The sequence below is a fragment of the Pleurodeles waltl genome, chromosome 11, assembly GCF_031143425.1.
Source record: "Pleurodeles waltl isolate 20211129_DDA chromosome 11, aPleWal1.hap1.20221129, whole genome shotgun sequence".
Lineage (NCBI taxonomy): Eukaryota > Metazoa > Chordata > Amphibia > Caudata > Salamandridae > Pleurodeles > Pleurodeles waltl.
In genome coordinates this window covers 44,057,319-44,084,772 of record NC_090450.1, presented here as the reverse complement: position 1 = coordinate 44,084,772, position 27,454 = coordinate 44,057,319, and positions in this window count along the sequence as shown.

Here is a 27,454-nt window from a genome sequence, read left to right as displayed (position 1 = left end):
GAAAACTAAGACAGCCTAGTACCAGATGTATCTTCTACGAAAGTGAAACCCCGCCTCTCAGAAGGTGACTTCAGCAGCAGCGGCTCCGCCCCGACCAACAGGAGAACTTTAAACATAAAACGATACAAAATTGTGTTTACTATTGTTTTATTTTCCTAGGGAGCGGGCCCATGGGGCATGACCGGCTGGGAGCAGGAGTGGTGGCACTGCTGTCAGTGTGCATGTGGGTTTGGCCGTCCATCTCAGGATGGCCACGCCCACAAGCACACTGAGCTCTCTCCAACCCGATCTGCATTGCCATGTGGAGACAGCAAGCACAGGCTCACAGTCTGTCTGGGAGTACAAAGTGAGGGAGCTCAGGCCAATCCTGAAGCTGCTCTCATGCTGCAGCAGCATAAGAGCAGTGTTAGGATTGGCTGCAGGGCAGTCTGGAAGCCTGTGCCTGGTGCATCCAGGAGAGTGACGATGCAGTGCGGATTCAGGTAAGTTTATTTTATTTTTTATTTTTTTTGTTCACCCCCACTTTACCCCACCACCAGCCGCGACTGGACTTCAGAACTGAATTTCAAGCTGTTGTACTCTTGCATCTGGGTGATGACAGCACCCTGCACCAGAGCCTCCCAGACTACACATTTATAACCCCCCCCCTTCGAAGGGAATGCTACAAGCAACAGCCCTCAGATGACTTAAGTAATATTACTACATCACTTCCACTCTGATGGCACTCCACTTGCTGCTTTTTCTAGCCCCCACCATCTTTAAAACTAACAGCATCATCTATTAAACCATCACGACTGGTTTGCCTGCCAGTCTGGCAGACAAGCTCAGCATCCCTGTCGGAACTCCTCAGCCAGGATACCCACAAACTGGAGACAAAGAATTGCCAAAAACAAAAAACACAAGGCAACAAGCCCCTTCTATCTATCCACCCAGGGTCTGGAACAACAATCTCATATCTTCCAGGACTGCCCCAAACCTATTCAAATATAGGAAAAAGCTGAAAACTCTTTTTTTTTAATGAAATCTACATCATCGTGCAGTAACAGTTAACTTTCTTTGTTTTCAAAATACATGGAAATGCCACTACAACAAACCAATTGGAGAATTGGAGAACAGAGGTACTGAGCAACTCAGGTAACACAAAAATATCAGCATCGTAATAACATGATATAGACCATGTTACACAAATCTAGATGCGCATCCTAACTAGGGACCAGATGTACATACAACAGTTTGCAAAATATTGTTCGCAATTTGCAACCTGTATTTTTGCAACCAGTGTGGTAATTTACGAAGAGACATATGTACTAATAGGACAGCTTTTAAATTACAGATTCACAGTGGGTTTCAATTCGGCCTACCTCATGAATAATAATGAGGTAGGTCTCATATTGTGACCCACTAGGGATAGCAGCCAACACGGTGATGGAGGCCTGTTGAGGTGAGGAGACCACCATGTTTCTGATTGCTTTAAAAAAAAGCATTAAAAAAAAAATCTAACTAGGTTTCCTTAGAAGAAAATGAGATGTGTTAAAAAAAAAGGAAAGGTGCAATTTTAATTTTTTAACAGTAAGCAGTGGTTCACAACATGTTTTTTCAGCATTCACAAAAGGGAAGGGGTTCCTTCGGGACTCCTTCTCATTTGCAAATGGGTTGCCACCTCTTTTGAGGTGTTGGTAAAATATTAATGTTTTACAACAGAATTTCGGTCACAAAACATTAATACATGCTACTACAATTCAGTATTTGGAATGGGTGCCCTAAGCAAAGCCAAATTGCACTTCGGGTTTGAGTTTGATTAATTAGGAAAAGCCTTTTTTGCTTTCACAAGTGGCCTGATTCTGCAAATCGGGCCACATGCATCTGAAAAAACGCTTTGTACATCTGGTTTGAACTACTTGAGAGGTAAAGACAGTCACAGTGCATTTCTAGAATCCATCTAGAGGAATGGATGCTCCAAACCACAGTGTTTTTCTATTATTAGGGGCTGGAATGAGTTCTAGTGGATAATTAATCCTGTTGCTGCTGAAAGAATACTTTTATACTTAAGAGGGTGAAAGGAACAGCAGGGAGATTTGGAAGGAAGAATATGCATGGGAGAATGGGGAAGGTCTCTGGCATCCAGCTCCTTCTGGCTCTAACGGTCCCAAACAAGGAAAATGTCACATGAAGACATCTTTAACCTCTCCACTAGCATGCTTAGCAAGATGCCTGGGTGGATAGTTTTTTAGGACAATAAAAGGTCTCCTATTATTACAGTCAGCAAATTTGGTTCCATTAAAAACAGAGCTGCATAAATCAGCAATGAAGCTCACAAGAGTGCAGTCAACCAGCTTGACAAAAATGCACTCTTCACAGACAGGGCAGGTAGAATGCTCCACAACAACAACTCTTTGCCGCTCCAAATGCTGTGTGACTCCAGGCAATAGTGAAATACCTGGTAAGTAGAAAAGGGAGGGACAGTAAAGCCTCTTTGCACCTCTTTTTCCAGGTGACTAGCAGGTATTTTGCAATTTGTACAATGTGACTTAAAGTTCCGGTCGGATAGTGTAGAGGATCAGGAAAGGGTAGGGGTCAGGAACGGTGCACGCTTTAGATTTACAGGGCTTGCAGGGCGTCCCAGTAGAGCCAGCTCTGCCCAATAGCAGAAGGGGAACACACATCTGGAGTGGCCGTCCCTGCAGGGCCAGAGGCAGTGCTGTAGGAGTCATCTACTACTAATAGCATTGCACAGAGGGGCAAAAATGGCACGGCTGTGAATAGAATTGTTCCTCCTTCAATGGCGGTGCATAGCGCTCATGTGCAACACGTAGCATCCACCTCCGCATCACAGCCTGATTTAGTAGCCAGCTTAGGAAGTGTCCTGCAATATGTGTCCCAAGTGAGGTGGTTGTCCATAGTCCTACCAGGTGGTGTGTCTTTGCATTTACCTGAAGACAATAGCTTGGAAAAGTTGGGAGATTGCTGGGTTTTTTTTGGGAGCAGTGGGGAGGAATGGTGACATAGCCCCAACTTGTACTCCAGCTAAGTCCACACCGGGGGTTTGGGTCTACACCTGGACTAGCACCCCAACATACCTCTCAGGTGGCAGTGGCAGGTGTTATGCCTGTGCATGGTCTGGAAATGTCTCTGTCTCCGCAACAGCTCAAGTTCAGCAGACTGTGGCCAAGGAGGTGGGTTCTCAAGGTATTGGAACTACCTTGCCTAGTATGGGCCTTCACTCCATGCAGTTTGAGCGGGATCAGTTGGGTGTGCACATGTTGATGGAAATGAATTAAAAGGTTATACAAATCTCCCTCATAGAGATTTTTGAATTGACTTTGTAGTCCCAGATGGGGGACGAGGCTAAACATTGTAAAGACTGCTCACATTCCAGGGATTGCACATACAGGCGGAGCAGACCAAAAGTGGACGAAACTTGGGGGAGAGGTTTATTGATTTTTCAGGCAGTATTGGCTGAGAAGTTCCCTGAATTGGGATCACAGCAGTCTTTTGTTAAAATAATATTGCATGCACACATGAGAAATTTGAGGGCAACTGCTGGAAGTGATACAATGACCATTAAGGAGAAAGAAAGTCAGATGCCAGAGTCTGTATTGGCTTTAGAGTGATGCGAATGAGTGGTCAAGCCACCTGATGCTGAAGAAACTAAAGAGCTACCTCCCACCAGCCCTTCCATCCTTTACATGAAGTGGGGGAAATGAGAGGGGCATGTTGGATATTCAAAAAAAGACATGTAGCAGGTCTCCAGGTATCTTTAAGTTCAAGTGCAATTGTTCATTTTGTGGGATGCAATCACATCATGAATTTAAGTGTTTCAAAAAAGGAACAAATAAAGGTCCACAAAACCACTGAGGATCAACTTATCTTCAAGAAGGCTCCTTCTCTAGTTGGTTTACATATTTTGATCCCTTGGTTGAATGAATATTACAATATCCAAGCAGCCCAATTGCAGTATGATAGTGTGAGATTTCCAGCACAGTGCACCTTTGGGGTGCCAATGTGAAAGAACCAACTGTCCTTGTAACTTAACATAGATGTGGTCATTAAGAAGATTGAGAAAGAGAATAGGTTGTCAAGAGAGGTAAAGTAGAATTTGCAAATCTGGGTGGCCTTTATAGAGGAATTCAATGGATCAGAAGTCTGGTCATCGATACGTTAATACAGTCAAGAGTTAGGCCTTCTTAAAGATGCTGCTGGAACTGTGTGTTTTGGAGCGATCCTGGACCAGAAACAATGTGTGCAGAAATGGCTGCCTGGATGGTTTGAGCCTGGTTTGTTAAGAATGCTTAAGTGGCCCTTACCAACCTTCTATGCATGCTCTTTCTTTTAACGGCCAGTGGCCCTTTGGTGTGGTAGAGGATACAATCTGTGCCAAGTGATCAAAATTATGGCCTGATTGTTCAGATTTTCTTTACCGCAGGTTGGGGGGATACCCCATGTGGGTTGCTCTGGGTTAAGAAGTATCTAGCATAAGTGAATAGGGCCTCTGTTTCCAAAGAATGGACTGCTTTTCCTCTGAGGTGGGGTCCACAGTGGGCCATGCAGGTTTAGGACCCCGCGGGACCAGGTCGAAGGACAAACCATGACAATGTGTTTGATGCTCAGGGAGGGATTAGGTTTTTAGGTAACTCAACAATAAATTGCCTCCCTGGCTGTCATTCTGATGGGAGTGGGATCAACAGAGGGTGGTAAGGGTCATGTGTATGGAGTCATCCACATGTCCCTTGCATAAGGCCACTGCATGGCGGAGGACTGCATTAGTGACTACAAAGGAGATGAGTAAATCTTGTCCACTTGGAAGACCAGTGCGCTGGTTTGGTAAATCATGGGTGTGCAAAGCAACCCACAACGTTTGATAGAAGCAACAATGTGTATCAAATGCAGTCTCCTACTTGTCCCTAAATGACCCCATCTGAAGTGGTCCAATAAATGGCTGGAAATGAGCTGTCAGAAAATCCCGCAGTCACTCAGCCAACGTCGTTCATTGCTGAGCACAGTAAGAACATTTTGCGTTTAGACCTTGCATCGCCTTTGTCAGGTTCTACTCAAACACATTGACACATGGGATAACAGTTCATTTCGCTGCCATCTGAAGCAATTACACTGAAGGGACGTTCTAGGAAATGAAGGATTCGTATTAATGTGTGCCAAGACCATGTCAAAAATTCTACAACTAAAGAGATATCAATCCTAACTGCATCTGCCTGTCACATGTATGATTGTATGCAAACATGTAAAATGGGTTGATAAATGTGTTATAATATTTGATGCAGGCCAGACGTGTGCACTTGACACCGTTCAACTGTGCAAGGGGTGTTATTCACAGCTCCCTATGGACCTCTCATCGTCTTCATTAAACATCCACACAGACCTGGCTGAAGTGCAACAACTGTGAATTTTAAGAGCAGTGTTCAGCAAGCAATTGTTTGTGTGTGGACAGATGACATCACAGACTCCTACGCAAGGTCCTATGGCTCACGTATCCATAGACACCATATACTGTTACTGAATACTACCTTTAATCTCGGTTTCACTGGAAATATATGGCACCAGACCACCATGTGGTGGGTCCGAAAGTAGTTTGAGAACAATACAGAATGGCACCTACATTTCAAAGCACTTGGTGGTGAATTATAAAACTTAATTGTCTTAATTCACAATATGCATACGTTTGTTGTCAGTTGTGCACAACCATGTACATTGCATCAAATTTAGAAACAAATAATAAATATATAGGCAGCATTTGGATAGTTGTAACAAGTCATGGAGGCCTCTGATTTGCAGAAGCAAAAAAGTAATGTGTTGAATCTCAGACACTGGTAGGCCTTACATTCCATGTCATTTGTTTTTGCTCATCAATCCTCAACTGACATGTATCAGCAAAGTAAATTAGTCTTGGCCCTGCTTCTATAGGAAATAGCCATCCCGAAATGCCAGACCAGGTCTCTTCTACATGAGAACACAAGCAACTCCAGAGCTGGTACCACTTTAGAACTTGTTGGGCCTCATCAGTGAGGTGTACTTTAAGATAATTCATAGAACTTCAGTTGCCTAATTTTTAAAAAGTGATTTTGAAATACTTGAATTCATCTCAGGCCTTGGCAACTTCTTCAGGTCGCTTTCCAGTCCATCAATTGTTTTTGCCCTCAGTGACTCCAGCCAGAGCCAGCCATATGCAAATCATGTTTGGTCCTGTTCTAATAAGAAGAGCCCAGCCCAAACTGTCTGGTCAGGTCCCACTTAGATGGGTGACAAAGCATCCCAAGACCAGTTTCTTCCTTGCTGGACCTTGGCAGTGACAAGCAGCTTGGGTCCATAAGCCCAGTCAACGTGGGACCCACATCTGCTCCTACCTGTCACACTTACAGTATCTCTGTCTCAGTTCTACAACTGGAAGTTATCAACTCAGCAAGACAAATGTGCAAACTTTGGAGTCCTCCTGTTGGTACCAATGGTCCTTCGCTTCACTGTGTAAAGCTGACTGACTGGGCAAGAGTATGCATCAAATCAAATATGCATCTCAGTTTCTACTTCGATGCCACACAAGAAATCTTAATAAGGACCATCTTTGCACCACTGGAACCAAATAAGTCTAAATGGCCAAAACTAACATTCATATGTTTTTTCTTAACAAATGACAACAAGCACATTGTGTACTACAAGCCCTGGCATCCAATCGAAAAATTCATTAACAAATGGTAACTCAGCAGTAACAGCTGTTGAAATCTCTGCATTCCACAACATGTGATGACTACCTTATTTAAGCACTGCCTTGATTAGCAAAATATTAAGTGATTGTGCCCAAAGTTTTTCTTAGAAGTCCTTGGCCAGAGCCAGGGAATACTGGGGGTTGCCAAATCCAAAAGATGTCTAGTCTCAATTCCACCACACGCCTCTTTCTTCCACAAACCTACACGTCCTGCTTCATTTACCAAATTCTCTTGTGTTCATGTCCATTTCTGCTTTTACTTTTTGTCACGGTTTTCCATCCTTTTTTCCCCTTTCCCCCTTCTCACTCTTGTTGTGTGTAAAAGTCTGGTTACGAAAAAAACAGTTGCCAGTCCATAAAATGAGTTGATGTTCCCCCACCTGCTCAAATTAAGGACGTATTCGGGCTGTTGACTTAGCATTTAAAATAGTGAATAGAAACCTTTTATTATAAGAGGAGTATATCAAACATGCAATCCTGTACATGGTTACAGACCCCCCAATGCACATTGGAATCATTTTTTTTTGCTAATATTTTTCCATGTGCATTTCTGTCAGAAAATTTTCACACCGTAACACAGCACTACATGGAGTTATTGGAAGGGTCACTGAAATTATGCGATCGGCTTCCGTGGCACTTTCTGTGTGTTTATGAATGTACCACACTTGCAGCACAGTTCACTCACGGCTGCGTAATTTGTAGCATTTTACAAAATATGTTCTACCCAGTAAAAAAACACTTCAAAAGTTATTAAAAACCAAAAAAAAAAAAAAAAAAACTGGTCGGCTTTTAGTTGCTGAATTAGGTTTTCAAGTTTTAAAAACTATATTAATGAGGTGAAACTTTTGACAGGCAGTATCGGTATTCCAATTTGAAGGCGGGGAAGAGCTTTCTGCTGCGTCTTAAACAAAACTTTGAAATATTTAAATCTAATTCACACTTGCTGGAGATAATTTCTGCTTTTTCATGAAAAAAGATTTAGGGGCACATTTAAGAGTCCTGAGCGCCTCCTTGCTCCACATTAGTGTAACATTTTTTTCTGCTAGTGTGGCCCAACTGGGCCAAAATCACTGTGCCATATTTACAAAGTGGTGCAATGCATGCATTCCGCCACTTTTTAACCCACTAGCACCACATTATGCCTGCTCCAGGCATAATGTATGCAAGTGGGGGGAGTCCCTCCGTTAGGGGGGGGCGAAAAATGACACAAAGAAATCTACAAAATTTCTTTGCGTAATTTTTTTCAGCACTTTTAACTTCTGCTCAGAGCAGGCTTTATAAGGGGGCAAGCCATTGTTTTCAATAGGCCCCTATGTACTGTCAGTAGCAACAGAAATTCTGACGCTATTGCCCCTACCCTGCGCCATGGTGCACAGTATTTTAAATACGGTACATACATGCTGGAGGTAGTGGGGCATCAAGGTGCCCAAGGAAAGTAGTGCAGTGCCATTTTCCTTAAATCTGCCCATTACTTTCTCTAGTTGTGCTGTCATTCACCACAGACACTGTTCTCAGAGCATCAGTTATTTCAAGAGAGAAACCCGAGTACAGAAGAATGCCAGCCATTTTGTTTTCTTTCCTGTTTAAGGTTTGCTGTGTGAGTCTCACAGTGCCTCCTATGGAGACACACTATCCTCATTTAATTGACAAGCACTAAACCTACGATTGAAGGAAATATAATGGAGATGTACAGAATAAAAAAAAGCACGCCTTTTACTAAAAGAAGCATGCTCTTCTGGGCTTAGTTTTAATTAGTGCAGAAAACAAGTGCACATGTTCACAAATCTTGTAACACACACTACATTCATCTGGGTGTGTGTAGGCATCATGTTAATAGCAAAGTGTTCCACACCTCCACGCAAAACAGAGCCATTATTTGTGCATGAAAAAAAGCACGTTCAAAAGGATCTGGTGAATATGTATATATTTCTCCACCAAGAAGGTCTCACTGAAACAAAATGTGCTATATAATTCTGTATAATTTTATTTTCCTTGAGTCATAATTTGCCTTTCTGACATCATAATTCAGATAACTATGCCAAATAGTTTTATCCTCCACTGCCACATAATCCTAGTGGTCCTGGGGAAAGGCAAAACGGTTTCACAGTGAAATAAATTAATAAGGCAATGTATGAGTAGCACATTTATTAAATAGTGCTTTGCACATATTTAGGGGCAGATTTAAGGAAAGTGGCGCTGCACTCAGGACAGTGCCTCTCTCCTTTCACCCCTTGGCACCCCCTAACACCACCATGTGTGCGCCGTATCTAAGATACGGTGCACCATAGCGCAGGGGAGGGGGCAATAGCATCAAGATTGTTGATGCTACTGATGTACTGTTCAGGGTTAGCACCAACATTTTGGCACCCAGGGTAAACAATGGTGTACCCCTTTTTAACGCCTGCTCTGATAAGGTGTTAAAAGTGCCAAAAAAATTGACTCAAAGAAATCTCTTAGATTTCTTTGTGACATTCCCCCACCCACACCCCACCCTCCTCACCCACGGGGGAACGCCCCCTGTGCATACATTATGCCTGGCGCACAGGATTCATGTAAAGCAAAGGGTTACGAAGATAAATGTGGCGCAGGGAAAAGGCCACCTTAGCGTCAAAAGATGACACCAAGCAGCGCCAACGTGGCGCCGGGCCCTCTTAAATCTGGACCTTGAAATTTAAGGCTCTGAGGGAAGCAGCAACTTGCAAGAAGCGGAGGATTTAAAAAAAACAAAAAAAGAAGCATCGTGTAATAATTTGTGTTTGAGGGGTTAGGCAAAACTCAGTTGTAAAACACATGTAAAATAAAATAATTACTCAGACTAAGTAAATAGAACACAATTATCTGAAACATTTATTTCTTATTGAAAACGCTCCCATCACCAGCCGGAATTCCGCTTGCTAATGTATTAACAAGTATTTGAGGACGATAAGACGCTTCGGAAATTGCATTTGTCTGCAGGCTGCTGCAAACATCACAATCCGCTCCAGTCTTTGTGAACCCAGGGCACCGCCCGGAATGATTAGCTTTGTTCTCCGTTGTGAGTCTGGTGCCAAATCCATCCATTGATAAAATACGCGCCCAAATGCCCTGAAATAGGGAAAGTTGCCACAGCGCTTCCTGCCCTGTCTTTTGAGGTAACAAAGGCAGAAAGTCGCTTTTACTGTATTTACCTTTAGTGCGGCGCACAGAAATTTGCATACATTATGCTAATGGCCTCCGACAGCTCCAGGCGCGTATCCTTCAATAGTACAGCAAGTGCAGTGGTCCCGGGGTCCGAGTAATCCTTGTGTAACCCGATTATGGCCGCATGTGAGTATTTAACCTAATACCCGGTCCACTTAAAGCCCTGACTATACCAGAAAAGCGGGTCTTTTGGCTCCAAAGGAAGTCCCTGCTAACAGTTCCGGTCCCATTGAGGACCACAACCCAGTGATCACTTGATGGCTGTGATTTGGAGTCTGGAAAGAAGACTGTTGCATCCTTCCATGCAAGCTGTGACTTACTCCACCCACTACCTTGGATGTGTGTCTTATAAAAAGACTCTTCCAAAAAGAAGGAGCGAAGACCTGAATTATCTCTGAAATTGGATCTGGAAAGCCCTGAAAAGAATTGAAATTGATCCAATAAGACTCATGTCAGTATTAAAACCGATTTCTCCTCCTCGTAGGTAAGTATTCACATTTTATTGGGGGATAAGCATATTTGCCTCTGAGGAGTTATCCATTGGTCCAGACGAAATAATCCAACATGTGTTAAAGTCAATGTCCCATCCAAGGACTCCAGTCAAGATTGCAGCTGGTGCAAAAATACCACACCTTTTCCACAACATTTGCGATGCATGCTGGAATTAATGCAGCAAAACACTGCAATATTCGAAGTTTTGCAGCTGTTAAGGCGAGGAGGGTGCCGAGGCAGTGATGCCATGCAGTATAAACTTGTTTTCACTCATTGTGTGGTGTGAAGATAAGAATGAGTCCAATATTACAACAGGGGAATGCGACACCTTGTGGCATTGGCATTTACCAGGTATAATATTAGCAAAATAAATACCCAATCTAAATGAGACGGCAGTTGTTAAAGCTGTCCAAAGAGTGACACAGAGGATGACAATTCAAGAGAGTTAGCTTTGCTGGTAATCTAAACCAAAATGTGCCCCATGTGCCTACGAACAATGACTTCTAGGAATCAACTAGTCTTTTAGAGCTGTGCCAGAAAATCTACCTGCAGCAATGCAACGAAATGAGCCACTGTGCAACCAAGTGCGGTGACGTCATCTGGTCAATCACATACCTATCATGGACGTCATTTACGAGTCACCAGGGGTCACAGCTGCAACCCTAGCTTGCCCTCTGTGACCCCTTCCAGTGCCATTGCGACCTCTGGCCTCGGAGGTGGTTAAATCAGTGTCAGTATCATAGGGGTGTCTCTGGGCCCCTTATTTGCTGTGCATTTTCACTATAATAATATTATTCACTATTAATGTAATAAAAAACTGCGCACAATTATCTGGAATGGACCTTTGATGGCAGCTAAGGTAAGTAAAACATGCATTTAAATGTATGTTGTGTGTGTGCTTGCAGGTGAGAGTGTATTTATGTGAGTGACTGGGTGAATTTAATTGAGTGTGAGAACGTGGCGGTATGCTTGCAAAGCTGTCTTAGATCCTGGCATAGTAAGGGTAATTCTTGTTTCACAGAGACAGCCTGTGGTAAAATAATGAGGCTGGAATGCTTGAGGAAATGTGTAGCCTGACAGATACCTGTGATAAAATACAGGTGGCACATTGGGGGTAATTTTTGGAATAGTGAGCACCCATGGTAAAATACTGTTACTGACATACTAGAGGTAATGCCGATACTAGCACATTGGAGGTATTTCTTGGCACAAATGAGGACAGCCTGACAAATGGGAGGTGGGCAACCATGCCAAATGCTGACCATGACGTACTAAGGTAATTTACAACAATATATGGTATATAGATGTCATAAATTGAAACTTTCTGGCACTGGAATATTGGGGGCATCCATGGCATATGATGCATCCAAAATGCTGTCCCTGGTACAGTGGAGCAGATTTTGGACATATGGTGGCATGTGTAGGAAAGTACCATCTTGCCTGGCATGTTACCCCCATTTTTCACTGTATATATGTTGTTTTAGTTGTATGTGTCACTGGGACCCTGGTAACCCAGGGTCCCAGTGCTCATAAGTGTGCCTGAATGTGTTACCTGTGTAGTGACTAACTGTCTCACTGAGGCTCTGCTAATCAGAACCTCAGTGGTTATGCTCTCATTTCTTTCCAAATTGTCACTAACAGGCTAGTGACCATTTTTACCAATTTACATTGGCTTACTGGAACACCCTTATAATTCCCTAGTATATGGTACTGAGGTACCCAGGGTATTGGGGTTCTAGGAGATCCCTATGGGCTGCAGCATTTCTTTTGCCACCCATAGGGAGCTCTGACAATTCTTACACAGGCCTGCCACTGCAGCCTGAGTGAAATAACGTCCACGTTATTTCACAGCCATTTTACACTGCACTTAAGTAACTTATAAGTCACCTATATGTCTAACCTTTACCTGGTAAAGGTTAGGTGCAAAGTTACTTAGTGTGAGGGCACCCTGGCACTAGCCAAGGTGCCCCCACATTGTTCAGAGCCAATTCCCTGAACTTTGTGAGTGTGGGGACACCATTACACGCGTGCACTACATATAGGTCACTACCTATATGTAGCTTCACAATGGTAACTCCGAATATGGCCATGTAACATGTCTATGATCATGGAATTGCCCCCTCTATGCCATCCTGGCATAGTTGGCACAATCCCATGATCCCAGTGGTCTGTAGCACAGACCCTGGTACTGCCAAACTGCCCATCCTGGGGTTTCACTGCAGCTGCTGCTGCTGCCAACCCCTCAGACAGGCATCTGCCCTCCTGGTGTCCAGCCAGGCCTGGCCCAGGATGGCAGAACAAAGAACTTCCTCTGAGAGAGGGTGTGACACCCTCTCCCTTTGGAAAATGGTGTGAAGGCAGGGGAGGAGTAGCCTCCCTCAGCCTCTGGAAATGCTTTGTTGGGCACACATGTTCCCAATTCTGCATAAGCCAGTCTACACCGGTTCAGGGGACCCCTTAGCCCTGCTCTGGCGCGAAACTGGACAAAGGAAAGGGGAGTGACCACTCCCCTGACCTGCACCTCCCCTGGGAGGTGTCCAGAGCTCCTCCAGTGTGCTCCAGACCTCTGCCATCTTGGAAACAGAGGTGCTGCTGGCACACTGGACTGCTCTGAGTGGCCAGTGCCACCAGGTGACGTCAGAGACTCCTTCTGATAGGCTCCTTCAGGTGTTAGTAGCCTATCCTCTCTCCTAGGTAGCCAAACCCTCTTTTCTGGCTATTTAGGGTCTCTGTCTCTGGGGAAACTTTAGATAATGAATGCAAGAGCTCATCCGAGTTCCTCTGCATCTCTCTCTTCACCTTCTGCCAAGGAATCGACTGCTGACCGCGCTGGAAGCCTGCAAACCTGCAACATAGTAGTAAAGACGACTACTGCAACTCTGTAACGCTGATCCTGCCGCCTTCTCGACTGTTTTCCTGCTTGTGCATGCTGTGGGGGTAGTCTGCCTCCTCTCTGCACCAGAAGCTCCGAAGAAATCTCCCGTGGGTCGACGGAATCTTCCCCCTGCAACCGCAGGCACCAAAAAGCTGCATTACCGGTCCCTTGGGTCTCCTCTCAGCACGACGAGCGAGGACCCTCGAATCCAGCGACTCTGTCCAAGTGACCCCCACAGTCCAGTGACTCTTCAGTCCAAGTTTGGTGGAGGTAAGTCCTTGCCTCACCTCGCTGGGCTGCATTGCTGGGAACCGCGACTTTTGCAGCTACTCCGGCCCCTGTGCACTTCCGGCGGAAATCCTTTGTGCACAGCCAAGCCTGGGTCCACGGCACTCTAACCTGCATTGCACGACTTTCTAAGTTGGTCTCCGGCGACGTGGGACTCCTTTGTGCGACTTTGGGTGAGCACCGTTTCACGCATCCTTGTAGTGCCTGTTTCTGGCACTTCTCCGGGTGCTACCTGCTGCTGAGAGGGCTCCTTGTTTTGCTCGACGTCCCCTCTCTCTCCTGGTCCAATTTGCGACCTCCTGGTCCCTCCAAGGCCGCAGCAGCATCCAAAAACATTAACCGCACGATTTGCAGCTAGCAAGGCTTGTTAGCGTTATTTCGGCGGGAAAACACTTCTGCACGACTCTCCACGGCAAGAGGGATCCGTCCACCAAAGGGGAAGTCTCTAGCCCTTTTCGTTCCTGCACAAACCTCAGCTTCTTCTGTCCAGTAGAAGCTTCTTTGCACCCGCAGCTGGCATTTCCTGGGCATTTGCCCATCTCCGACTTGCTTGTGACTTTTGGACTTGGTCTCCTTGTTCCACAGGTACCCTAGATTGGAAATCCACAGTTGTTGCATTGTTGGTTTGTGTCTTTCCTGCATTATTCCTCTAACACGACTTCTTTGTCCTTAGGGGAACTTTAGTGCACTTTGCACTCACTTTTCAGGGTCTTGGGGAGGGTTATTTTTCTAACTCTCACTATTTTCTAATAGTCCCAGCGACCCTCTACAAGGTCACATAGGTTTGGGGTCCATTCGTGGTTCGCATTCCACTTTTGGAGTATATGGTTTGTGTTGCCCCTATCCCTATGTTTCCCCATTGCATCCTATTGTAACTATACATTGTTTGCACTGTTTTCTAAGACTATACAGCATATTTTTGCTATTGTGTATATATATCTTGTGTATATTTCCTATCCTCTCACTGAGGGTACACTCTAAGATACTTTGGCATATTGTCATAAAAATAAAGTACCTTTATTTTTAGTATAACTGTGTATTGTGTTTTCTTATGATATTGTGCATATGGCACTAAGTGGTACTGTAGTAGCTTCACACGTCTCCTAGTTCAGCCTAAGCTGCTCTGCTAAGCTACCATTATCTATCAGCCTAAGCTGCTAGACACCCTATACACTAATAAGGGATAACTGGGCCTGGTGCAAGGTGCAAGTACCCCTAGGTACTCACTACAAGCCAGTCCAGCCTCCTACATTGGTTGTGCAGCGGTGGGATAAGTGCTTTGAGACTACTTACCACTCTTGTCATTGTACTTTTCATAAGAGAAAAATATACAAAACAAGGTCAGTGTATATACACATAGCCAAAAAGTTTTGCATTTCCTCTTTTCACTCTTTTCTAAGTGCCGAAAAGTACTTCTAAACTTTCAAAAAGTTCTTAAAAGTTTAAAAAGTTTTTTTCTGTCTTTCTAAAAAGTTCTGGAAACTTTTTTCTCTTTTTCTATCACTTTAACTCTCTCTAAAAATGTCTGGCACAGGCCAAAATGTTGATCTGTCCAAACTTGCATATGACCACCTTAGCTGGAAAGGAGCAAGGAGTCTCTGTGTAGAGAGAGGTTTGAGTGTAGGGAAGAATCCTTCTTTGGAATTATTGCTTAACATGCTTAGAGAACAAGATAAGGCCATAGGGGCCACATCTGTTGAAAAAGTAGCAAATGGTTCCCAATCTGATCCAGGGACTCCCCCAGGAAAAGATTCAGGAAAGAAACTTCCTAGCCTGCCCATTACTAGACAGTCTAGCATAGTTGGTAATGATGGAGAGCCTCACCATAGAAATAGTGTTGTCTCACATCATAGCAAAAGCATTTATTCTCACCATACTGGTAGTGATGTTTCTGTTAGCCAAGCTGTTAGGGTGGCTTCTGTAAGGGACAGGTCTCCTTCTGTTCATTCTTCTGTGTCTAAGAATGTCCCTCCCACCAACCCTGATGACAGAATGTTAGAGAGGGAACTCAATAAGTTGAGAGTGGAACAAACCAGACTGAAGCTTAAAAAGCAACAGCTGGATTTGGATAGACAGTCTTTTGAACTAGAGAAAGAAAGACAGAAGTTGGGTTTAGATACCCATGGTGGCAGCAGCAGTATTCCCCATAGTCATCCTGCAAAAGAGCATGATTCCAGGAATCTGCATAAGATAGTTCCCCCTTATAAGGAGGGGGATGACATTAACAAGTGGTTTGCTGCACTTGAGAGGGCCTGTGTTGTACAGGATGTCCCTCAAAGGCAGTGGGCTGCTATCCTATGGCTATCATTTAGTAGAAAAGGTAGGGATAGGCTCCTTACTGTGAAAGAAAATGATGCTAATAATTTCCAAGTTCTTAAGAATGCACTCCTGGATGGTTATGGCTTAACCACTGAACAGTACAGGATAAAGTTCAGAGAGACCAAAAAGGAGTCTTCACAAGACTGGGTTGATTTCATTGACCATTCAGTGAAGGCCTTGGAGGGGTGGTTACATGGCAGTAAAGTTACTGATTATGACAGCCTGTATAACTTGATCCTGAGAGAGCATATTCTTAATAATTGTGTGTCTGATTTGTTGCACCAGTACTTGGTGGACTCTGATCTGACCTCTCCCCAAGAATTGGGAAAGAAGGCAGACAAATGGGTCAGAACAAGGGTGAACAGAAAAGTTCATACAGGGGGTGACAAAGATGGCAACAAAAAGAAGGATGGTAAGTCTTCTGACAAGGGTGGGGACAAATCTAAAAATGAGTCTTCATCAGGCCCACAAAAACACTCTGGTGGGGATGTATCGCACATTTGAAACAAAATGGTCTCTATTCCTAGGTAACATCAAGTTTCATTGGTTTGGAACACCATGAAAGGATTTGAAAATGTACTGAGTGCCATTTCAGATCTTATGGCCTATTAGCAAATGTATTTGAAAATTGTACATTAAGATGCATTTTACTTACCACATTTGTTTAACAATTATCTTAGGTGAGGATAGAAACCGTTAGTAGAGGCCTGGCTTTTTGGCTTTGCTTGCTTACTGCAATCCAGGATAGCTTGTCGATCTGTGGTTAAATGTTTATATCAAAGCAGCAGTTTCATCCGTGACACATGTACACCTACCTCAAATCTTCATTAACAAATAATTGAACTTGGGTACGTCTGTGGTCCTGAGGTATAGTGCCACCTGGATATATCGCATTCATGGCTTTATTGTGAACCCTCCAAAAATGCAACAAATGTGGAGTGCCATTGAGCCAGACCATTCAGGACCCTGTGGGAGCACCAGGACATTTTTGGCAAATAAAGCCACTTTGTCAGAGATACTTTGAACCCATTTGGAGCCCCTCATGTGACTGTCTACCCTTTGGAATTCTGCCAACGGTTGATTTGCTGCAGTAAAGCAAATAAACAGTCATACCACACTGAATTAGAGGTCTTCTCAAAGTCAGCCATACGCAATACGAGTGGTTCGTCCAGCCAGTCCACGAGGGACAAAGCTTTATGGAGTTGCCTTATCTTATGTCTAGTGGTTCTCTCCGGCACGAATCTGGATTGGTCCGACCAGAATAATGAGCACATCACCTTTAGTAATCGATGGGCTAAGGCTTTGACCAGGATCTTGTTTGTGAGTGTTGACCCGGCTTGTTAATCATAACAACCTCGCCCAGCCTTAGCTCCAGTGGACGTTTCCTGTAGGCCAAGAACTCCATCACCACATCAAAAAGTAAAGTCAACTAACTTGGATAAATTAAACTTAAAGATTTCATCAAAGGTCCCGCTATGGCTAAGGTCACGCATGGCTCTAGTTGCCTCAAAGCACCCACAAGTTCCTTACTAATAATATCCTCCTCAATGATAGTTCATTCCTCATTACATTAATGTCTCACTGGAAGATCATCCTTGAAGTTTTCTAGGAGCAGTGGTGGTTATCTACAATGTAAGGTGTAAGTTTGCAAAAGCCTTTACTGTTACGATCATCTTGACTGTGTAGCTCTGGAGGTCAACTATCTGCATAATATTGTTTTGGTTATTTACATTTCAGCACAACCAATGGAGTGTCTTGCTGGCTTTGTTGCCACACAGATGGACTCAGCTCTGGATGATAAGTCATACACGAGTGGCTTTGTAAGTCTGGGAATGCTTCAGCAAGGTGCTGGGGGAGAGATATTGCTAAGCGGAGTCAGAGTTTCTAAATATCGTGAGTTAAGTTCAATGAGTCGAGTCGATTCTACCTGTACAGTAACTGAAAATTTCACTTTTCATCATAGTATTTATGGAATCCCAAGGCATCCCAGGTGAACTCCCTAATCACAGGTTGTGTTCAAAACATTTATCAATTGCAGCCACTAAATTAAATCTACAGTCTACATCAGTCTGCCACTTAGCACTACTATCATTCTGACTTCATCCATGTTTTTCTCGTATCTTGGCCATCAACTCGACTGGCGAGTGGTTCGAGAGGCCATTTGCCAATATATCTGTTTTGGATACCCTGTGAATCTCATTGTTTTGCATCAGGAAATAGTATAGTAAGGAAAAGATTTGCACACTCAGGTGAAATGTTCTCCAGATGTCCACCACGCACAAGGCATGAAAGAATTTGAAAGGTTGGGTCCCCAATGAGTGGATCTAGCCACCCTGTCCCATCAGATGTTTAATCAACCATCCCATTCAAGTCTACCCCCAGAACCCAAAACACAACCACAATTTGTGCTATCATTGAGCCTACAGTCTCCCAGAAAGTTACCATTAGAGGAAGCAGGCATATACGGTTATCATAGATAAGGGCATACCACGCAGTGCCCCCCTAATAACCAGAGATCTCAGCCAAGTGTTGTACCACACCTATAATGTATGAAAAGGCAAGTGATTTTTGGTTAGTAAGGCTGAATCTCTAGACCCTCTGGTGAAGTATTTGTGTACTACTTGTGAGAAACTATACCACCACTGAAAGGGGCATCTATTGCCTACTGAGTTACTTATAAAAGGAGTATGTCAAGGTGCATCTGTTGCCTACTGCGTTACTTGTAAAAGGAGTATGTCAGTGTTGAGTCTCTTGACTGTTCTGAGGGTTGCACCTCTTTTGATCTTGTCAAGTAAGCATGCGCCGTTGGCGTTCTTGTGGCACTAAGTCAAAGCCAGCCATGAGGGGGTAACCAATGGTATGAATCTGTGTGAGGGCCCTCACCCTGTGTGCTGCTATGCATGATTACATGCCAAGTTATTCTGATGTGAATAGCCCAAATAGTCGCAAACTCCTTTCCCAACCTGCACTTAAAGAGCATGAAGAATCTGTTGTGGGATAGATCTGATATAACCCCTAAATAGGAGGATGAACAAATCTATCCCTTTGTTTCATATTTCAACAACCACCCTCCCAAAAATGGAAGCCTAGGGGCAATTATTCTTGTCTGCAGAACATCCAGCACCCTCCTCCCTAAAACCAAATTAACTTGCACACATATAGGAGTACATCACCCATTGGACAGTACAACAGCATGTTAATTGTCGGGTATGTCCTTGTCCTTTTCCAAGGAGTTGTCCTACCCTTTCTTCCCAGGTATGAGGCAGCAGGAGCGTGATCTTGATCAGAATTCACTGAAGAGAATTCCAAGGTGATTGATCTTGATAAGGATTCATCCGTACACTCGTAGTAGGTAAAAGAATTCCCGCCTTTTACCAGGATGATGGACAGCTTTCCAAAACGACCCCATTGCGTTTTACCGACGATTCCGGTGGTGCGTTGTTGATGCGCAGGAGCACGAGGACATATCCACAAAGACGCACTAGTAACAATCACATTGCCAAAGGCACACAAGGTTGCTAGAGACTTTCTCCCTTGGTCCATCACGTAGCCTCAGTGTACAACATAAACGGGGCATATAAAACATGCTAGGTAACGCTTACTGAATTACTCGTAGAAAATAATCCGGTTGGGTAGGCCACGATGCTCATTTTACAGACACTAAACCTCAACAGGAAGCACTTACAAATATAAACGTAGCAGGTGCCCCAGTTGAAGCTCAGCTTCTGGAAAGGACAAGCCACCCTAACTCCTGGGCTTGGCAAAGATAAAGCAAGGCTGTGCGCTCAGAGATTCCAAAGCAGAAAACAATCTAGAATCCTTCCTGGAGGTGAACTGATGATGTACTGGAGCGTAATCTGTATCTGACTGTGATGCGCGGTTTCTATCTTCCTCTCCTGGAGAAACAGAGTTGAAGGTTCTCCCTTTATAAAGCACCTGTAAGCTCCGCCCGCTGAGCCACGCCCCGTCCACCCTCGAAGTAGGTAAAGGAATTCCCGCCTTTTACCTTTTTACCAGGATGATGGACAGCTTTCCAAAATGACCCCACTGCGTTTTACCGCCGATTCAAGTGGTGCGTTGTTGATGCGCAGAAGCACGAGGACATCTCCACAAAGACGCACTAGTAACAATAACATTCCCAAAGGCACACAAGGTTGCTGGAGACGTTTACCCCGTGGCCCATCACGTACCCCTAGTGTACAATATAAACACAAAATCGTTTTTGTAGTAGGTTCTCCCTTTATAAAGCACCTGTAAGCTCCGCCCGCTGAGCCACGCCCCGTCCACCCTCGAAGTAGGTAAAGGAACTCCCGCCTTTTTACCAGGATGATGGACAGCTTTCCAAACGACCCCAATGCGTTTACCGCCGATTCCGGTGGTGCGTTGTTGATGCTCAGAAGCACGAGGACATCTCCACAAAGACGCACTAGTAACAATCATATTGCCAAAGGAACACAAGGTTGCTGGAGACGTTTTTACCCCGTGGCCCATCACGTACCCTTAGTGTACAATATAAACGGGGCGCATAAAACATGCTAGGTTACGCTTACTGACATACTCGTAGAAAATACTCCGGTTGGGTAGGCCACGATGCTCAATTTTACAGAAACTAAACCTCAAAAGAAGCACTTACAAATATAATCGCAGCAGGTGCCGCAGTTGAAGCTCAGCTTCTGGAAAGGACAAGCCACCCTAACTCTTGGGCTTGGCAAAGATAAAGCAAGGCTGTGCGCTCAGAGATCCCATAGCAGAAAAAGATCTAGAATCCATCCTGGAGGTGAACTGATGATGTACTAGAGCGTAATCTGTATCTGACTGTGACGCGCAGGTTCTATCTTCCTCTGCTGGAGACACAGAGTAGAAGGTTTCTCCCTTTATAAAGCATCTGTAAGCTCCGCCCGCTGAGCCACGCCCCGCCCACCCTCGAAGTAGGTAAAGGAATTCCCCGCCTTTTACCACGATGATGGACAGCTTTCCAAACGACCCCACTGCGTTTACCGCCGATTCCGGTGGTGCGTTGTTGATGCTCAGAAGCACGAGGACATATCCACAAAGACGCACTAGTAACAATCACATTGCCAATGGCACACAAGGTTTGCTGGAGACGTTTTTTACCCCGTGGCCCATCACGTACTCTTACTGTACAATATAAACGGGGCGTATAAAACATGCTAGGTAACGCTTACTGACATACTCGTAGAAAATACTCCGGTTGGGTAGGCCACGATGCTCATTTTACAGAAACTAAACCAATAACAATAAAATACACACACACACTCTTTTAAACCTGTCTGACTAAGTATTTTTTACCCATGATTCTAATTATGTATTGTATGTGCATATGTGTGTTTTATTCATGTGTGTGTGTGTATAAATATATATATATATATATGTGTATGCATGTGTATATGTTGTTTCTGTGCCTGGCATGTTTGTGGATCATTGCATGGCTCCTGATATCTATGAATTTCTGCTCTCTTTTTATCACACTTATCTACTCATCACTCTTATGTCATGTCTCTATCAAACTATCCTCCATTCTCACTCGGACTCATCCCAAATCCCTTCGACCACTTTCATCTCCTAAATATCTCTGCCTAAGCTCTTCCTCTCCACCTCCACATCTAACTCACCAAACCTCACTTTACCTCTGTGACCTCCCACACAACCCTACTAAATTCTCCTGCATTCTTCTCACCCTACTTCTATGCTCTCCCTAACCCATCCACATCCTCTTTCCCCTCCGCTCCCCTATTATTCATCTCAAGCCTTTGGATTGAGTAAATGAAGGATAAACTCCCAATTAACACTTCTGGATTTCTTTCCTCCTCCACCCCTCTATTACTCCAGTCAATCTAACTAACAAACTCTCATATCTGCAACTCAAATTAATTCAAAATAATACTAAAACTGTACTCCTTATTAAATTATACTAATCCATCACTAATTCTTGTTGGGTACCGGAGTAGCGTGCTACTCATCGAAAAGCGCTTCGACGCCTCGTCAGGGGTAGTAAGCGCTATATAAATACGATTACAATTACAATTACAATCCTAAGAGAAGGCCAAGGGTATTTGTAGTCACAAGATGTGGAGAGGTTCCAGTATCAAGGGTGGTGATGATGCTCCATTGGCTGTAGGGCAGCCACCAAATTTGACGATGCATTAGTAAGGAACACGTTTACACATGGCCTGATATCAAGTGTCCCCGCCACCTCAGACATTTCAAAGGAAAATGTCTGAGATTGAAAAATGATTTTAATTCTTAACCAGGTAGAGGAGCATGTAGTAGATGTTCATGGCTTGTAATCTTTTTTTTTTTACCTCCGCATAAAATCTCATTTGTTGGTGTGCTATCCTGGTGTAACCTTGGAAGATTTATAATAGATCGAGTCTTAGTCTACATAGAATCATAGAATTTCATCTGTATACTTATAATTCAGAAAGCAAGTGATCCGAGGTCAGGAGGCGAACCCTGCAGAGGTATTGGAGAATCACCCTAAGTGCTCCTTTATAATAAAGAAGGAGGAGAGCTTGTCTTTGGCTAACATTTTGCTCACCCATTTTTCCAGGAATCTCTTAGGATGGACTTCTTCTCAATTTTCTAGGCACTTCATAAAATGCAGGTTATTTCTTTGGGATAGCCCCTGGGCATCCTCCACAATTGCCTCCAGTGTTGACAATTTTGACACTGTCTTTTGTAGGATTTTAACTGCATCTTCAAATTCAGACACTCAACATTCAGCTTTAGTTATTCTGTCTATCGTGTTTCTTACGCCTTGTCACAACAAAGTGAAATCATAGCCCACTGCCTTCAATTTGACCTTCAAATCTTCTTTAGAAGATTACTTACAGGATTTTGGACTATGCTCAGCTATTTGGACCCAGTTGCGGAAACACCTACTTACTGAGCCTAGTGCATGCCATCTAGTGCATGCCACCACTGATAGTACTTGCCAAAGATACCCTCTTTAGTGTCCTGGGAATGTTTGTCTTTAACTATGGCAAACACTAAATCATGGCTAAGATGAGTATGGTACTCAGGACAACTAATAGAAAGTTATGAAGAGTATATCCAAGGAGATTTAATTACTCATCTCTGACCCAACAGCCTTCAGCACCACTGTTTCAGCGGGAGTAGGCACAAACAGTTGGGTGCTACTTTTCTCTATTCACCTCTCGCCGGTTCCTTCAACATCTCGCAGGCCCAACAGTAGAAGCTGAGAACACCAGCTCCTCCTCCAGTATGAGTAAACTTATCCTTCAAGTTGTGTCTCAAAGTCACACCTGCTGCAGAACAGCAAGGAGAAAGACATGTTTCAAAGATCTTCATCTGCTCTGGTAGCAGTGGTGCGAGCCCCACACCACACCACACCACACCACACCACACTGATATCAATGTATCAGTGAGGACCAGCTGGTGGTTCCAAGAGAAGAGCCTCTGTGAGCCGCCCCTATGAGCAACCACTGCCCCGCCAGACCATTTCACACTCTCCAGCCAAGTTTGATATTCCTCACCACATGTGGAACCTACGCCACAACACAGGGACTAATCACATGCTCCTCTCCCCTCTCTGTTACAGACACTGGCATGATCCAGGTGACTTTAAGATGCTGTGCCTTGCCCCTAGGAAAACCGGGCCGTGAGAAGCTTGTCGTTTGGGAAGGACAGAGAAGGGCATACCCACAAAGATGGCATCCGGTCACTGATATTCTAGCCAGTCTGAAATCACTACTGCCTCAGGTGTGCCTTCCACCTTTTGCACCCATCAACACTCACTCCTTCACACTGGACTTGTCTGGGATTGGAATGACTCCTAATTCGTCTGTAACACTAAACGACTTCAACTCTGGGAATTGTCGCCATTCTGGGAGAGGTGGCTCTGTTTCATTCAAAATCATACCTCTTTCGGGAATTCAGTGATGTTTCTGTGTAGATCCTTGCTGCTGCCCAGCAACATCTAAATAAGTATATTATTTGCATACATTTGGAACGGTAAATTTTATTGAAAAATTACTTGGGATACTGGTCCCATTTAAAAGTTGGAGAGTAGAGGGAGAGAGGGAAATCTCATGGGACCCTTCATGAGACAGGACTTTCCTTCTGGGGATGGAGAACCAATCATGATTTGCTGAGTGCAATAAGATGCTAATGATTGGTACCACTGTAAACCCAGTTTGAAGGTTCCAATGTGTGCACCTCAGTTTTTTTAAAGAAATATTTGGTAGTTATAGAGCAGTCGGCACTGTTCCTTTTGGAGTGAACCGGTTATCATTTGTGCTACGTTCAAACCAAACATAAGCAAATTATATTTTTTGGTTGGGACGGACAAGACTTATCTGGAATGTTTAGGGCCTTCAGCTTACCAGCTGGTTTGTGCACACGCACGAGACTCTGTTTTGCAAAAACCAAAAGCCACATTTGATTACTGGCAGGAAGGTAACTCCTGAATGCATGTATCATACAAGGCCCAGGTCAGTTTTCTAGGCCTTATTTGCCTCATATTTTCATATTGTTGGTCTGAGGTGACATGGGTTGTCTTTAGCAAAACTGGCTCTGTAATTCACCAAAATATTCTGAACACTTCTCAGGAATGGTTTCACGGATGATTGACTCAGGTTGCAAGAGCGAACTTTGACCCATAGTTATGCTTTTTTAGCGCCGCATTTGTGTCATTTGTTTTATTCAAAAGCAGCGCAAACTTACAAAACACATTTGTATTTTGTAAGTTTGCTCCGATATTACGTAAAAAAACGACGCAAATGCGGTGCTAAAAAATAATAAATATGGGCCTTTGTTTGCTTTCTAGGCTGCTCTGTGGTATTTCCTCACTTTACACTTCTTTCCGTTGTCTACTGCTTGGCTTTTCCTTCATAGTCATTCCAGTTGCCAACCCAATATTCTCGCACTGGCCAGATAAAAACTGAAGCATTTACTGGCAGATGAGTTACTTTTCTGGAGCTTCACTGGGTCTATCACTTCGAGTCTTCTGGGTTTTGTGTGTTCGAGAGAGTTGATCAGCATCACTGCGCTCTCAACACCTTAGATGAGGGGATTGTCAGAGGTGATGAACAATTTGTGGGACCTGTTCAGTGACTATTTCCTCTGGAGCCTGTTCTGGATTGGTTTGGTCTTGTCGGTGTGTTTTATTTTTTGCTTGAGTGGTTGCACGCAGACTTTGTGAATAGTGTAGCCAGCCCTATATTACAATTTAAAATACATATCCTATATTTGTGGTGAAAAAAAATACTTTAACAACTTTTGGTGGGGAACTCATACCCCTATGATATTAAAGTTAGGCTTCCAGAGAAGCATGCCCCTCTGTCCATTTTCACAGTGGTGGTGTGGTTGCAGCACCATATTGCTCCAGGAGGGGGTGGGGGGGTTACCTTGTCAGTGAATATAATGGAAGAGATACATGACGAGTCATGCAAGTAAGGCAGCTTGAGTCTCATTCTAAGGTGCAAAGTAGTACAGGAGAAAATACTGCTGGGTAAATAATAATAATATTGTGGGGGGTGTTTTATTCCCGATGGTTTATAGCCTCTTGATGAGATGCCAAGGTCGAAACCAAAGTGCCAGGGGTAGCAGAGGCAACATCACATGCCCTTTGACCTCTTTCACTCACACACATGCTTACACATACATGGTCTCACATAAACACACTTTCACCCGCAAGCTCGCACACAACATACATTTAAAAAGCATTTTCTAATACTTACTTCAGCTGCCAGGGAATGTCATATTCCAGTCCACGTGGGTGTGCACCATGTGCATGTGCATCGATATATCTATATTGCACTATTAGACAAAAGGTATAATATAAAATGACAATACAATGAAGAGTAAAGCCCGAACTGACGTCCATAGGGAGGAGCTGCCTTTATGCCTCTGGAAATGATTTTGCCACCTCTGAGGCCAGGTTTCGGTAATGCAGTGCCAGGGGTCACAAGGGGCAAGCCAGGGGTCGCAGCTCAGACCCCTTGGCGACCTCTACATGACGTCCATGCAGTGAGGTGCTCAGATTCCGACTAGGGTGCGAGGTGATCACCAACAGAGTCTTGGCCTCGTTATGCTGTCCTACCACCAACCAGTGCTTAATTTGTAAATAAAGAGGTGCCGGTGCTCAAAGCCCTTCTCTTAAACACAAGACTGCAGTAATTAAATCTGCCAGCACGGAATACTGAGGCAGCGTAATCCTGAAGCCATTTCGGGCCTCTTCAATCCATTTATGGCCACCCCAGCCCCTTCAGCTCATCCTGCAACTTTCTACTTTCTCCCTTTTTGACGCTTTTTAGTTTTTTCTTCTTCAGTCTTTCCATATGTGTCTTTTGCTCGCAGCAAATGCTTGAGGCATAAGAATAAGCCCCGGCCCTCACAAATAAGTGCCGGTGCTCAGTACTGGAAACAACAAGCACAAATTAAGCACTGCCACCAACGCTGCACCGGAATCCTGCTATCTTTTCTTTGGGGCCACACAGTAACTTTGGTTGGATGGGAGCTGGAGGTGAAAAAGTGGTTCATCATTGTTTCATTCATCACTTGGATGAGCTTGGAGTCTTTTTCCTGCTCCAAATTGGCTATGCTCTTAAGGTAAAGGATTCCTTTTCCAACCCACGCTCTGTCACAAAAGGTAATGTCACACACCTTAATGAAACTTCTTACAGACTCAATGAAGCAGGCTGAACGGAATGCTAGTAATTACTTCATGTCAGCCAGAGGCTGAGCGACAAAATGTATATTAGATGAGCACTGTTTAAGCTACTTATTTGAAGAACACAAATCTGTACCATTTTATTGTGAATTTTGATGCAAAGTGCTTGCTGAAACAGCATACTTCTGAGAAAGCAAACATAACACGAACTCTAATGGTATATCAACATATAAGATTTTATGGGCAGTAACAGACAAACATACCTGCATTAAACCCTGTTACTTATAAAACAAGTGATTTAGAAGAACATGTGTAGCCCGGCATATCGGGCACCAAACCACCAGTGCAGTAAAAGCTCCACCTCCGCAAGCCGCGCAACACCCTGCTCATCGGAGCTCTCTGCACCTCTGACAGGGAATTATTTGGCACACTCAAACCATGCACACATTCAATTCCGTACTTGCAGCAATGCAGCTACATTAGGCCCCCAACGTATTCAGCGCACCCCCAATTGCGGCTTGACTCCATCATTTATATTGATTCAACTGCCTGAAAATCATTCCTACCAAGTCCTTATTTTGGAGCTACCTCCTCCAACATTCATTCAGCATTGAAAAGACTAAGGACAGTTTGTGCTACTTCCATTAACCACTCCGACCTGATGAAGACCTTCGAAAGGGCGACATGCCGAAACACCATTTAGAGGCAAACCTTTTAAGAAAATTGCTGAGAGTTTCTTGATTGGACATTTCCTTTCCACATCAAATCTGGCAACTTTTGCAGTCTATCACTGTTCTTCCTTGTTGCAAACACTTTCAGGCCGATTCTCTTCACTATTTCACAGTTTGTTCATATCTTTGGCAGGCAATACCATTTAAAAAACGGAAATTTTATTTTTTTTATCCTTGAATGAAGTCATTTGCCGTTTAGATGA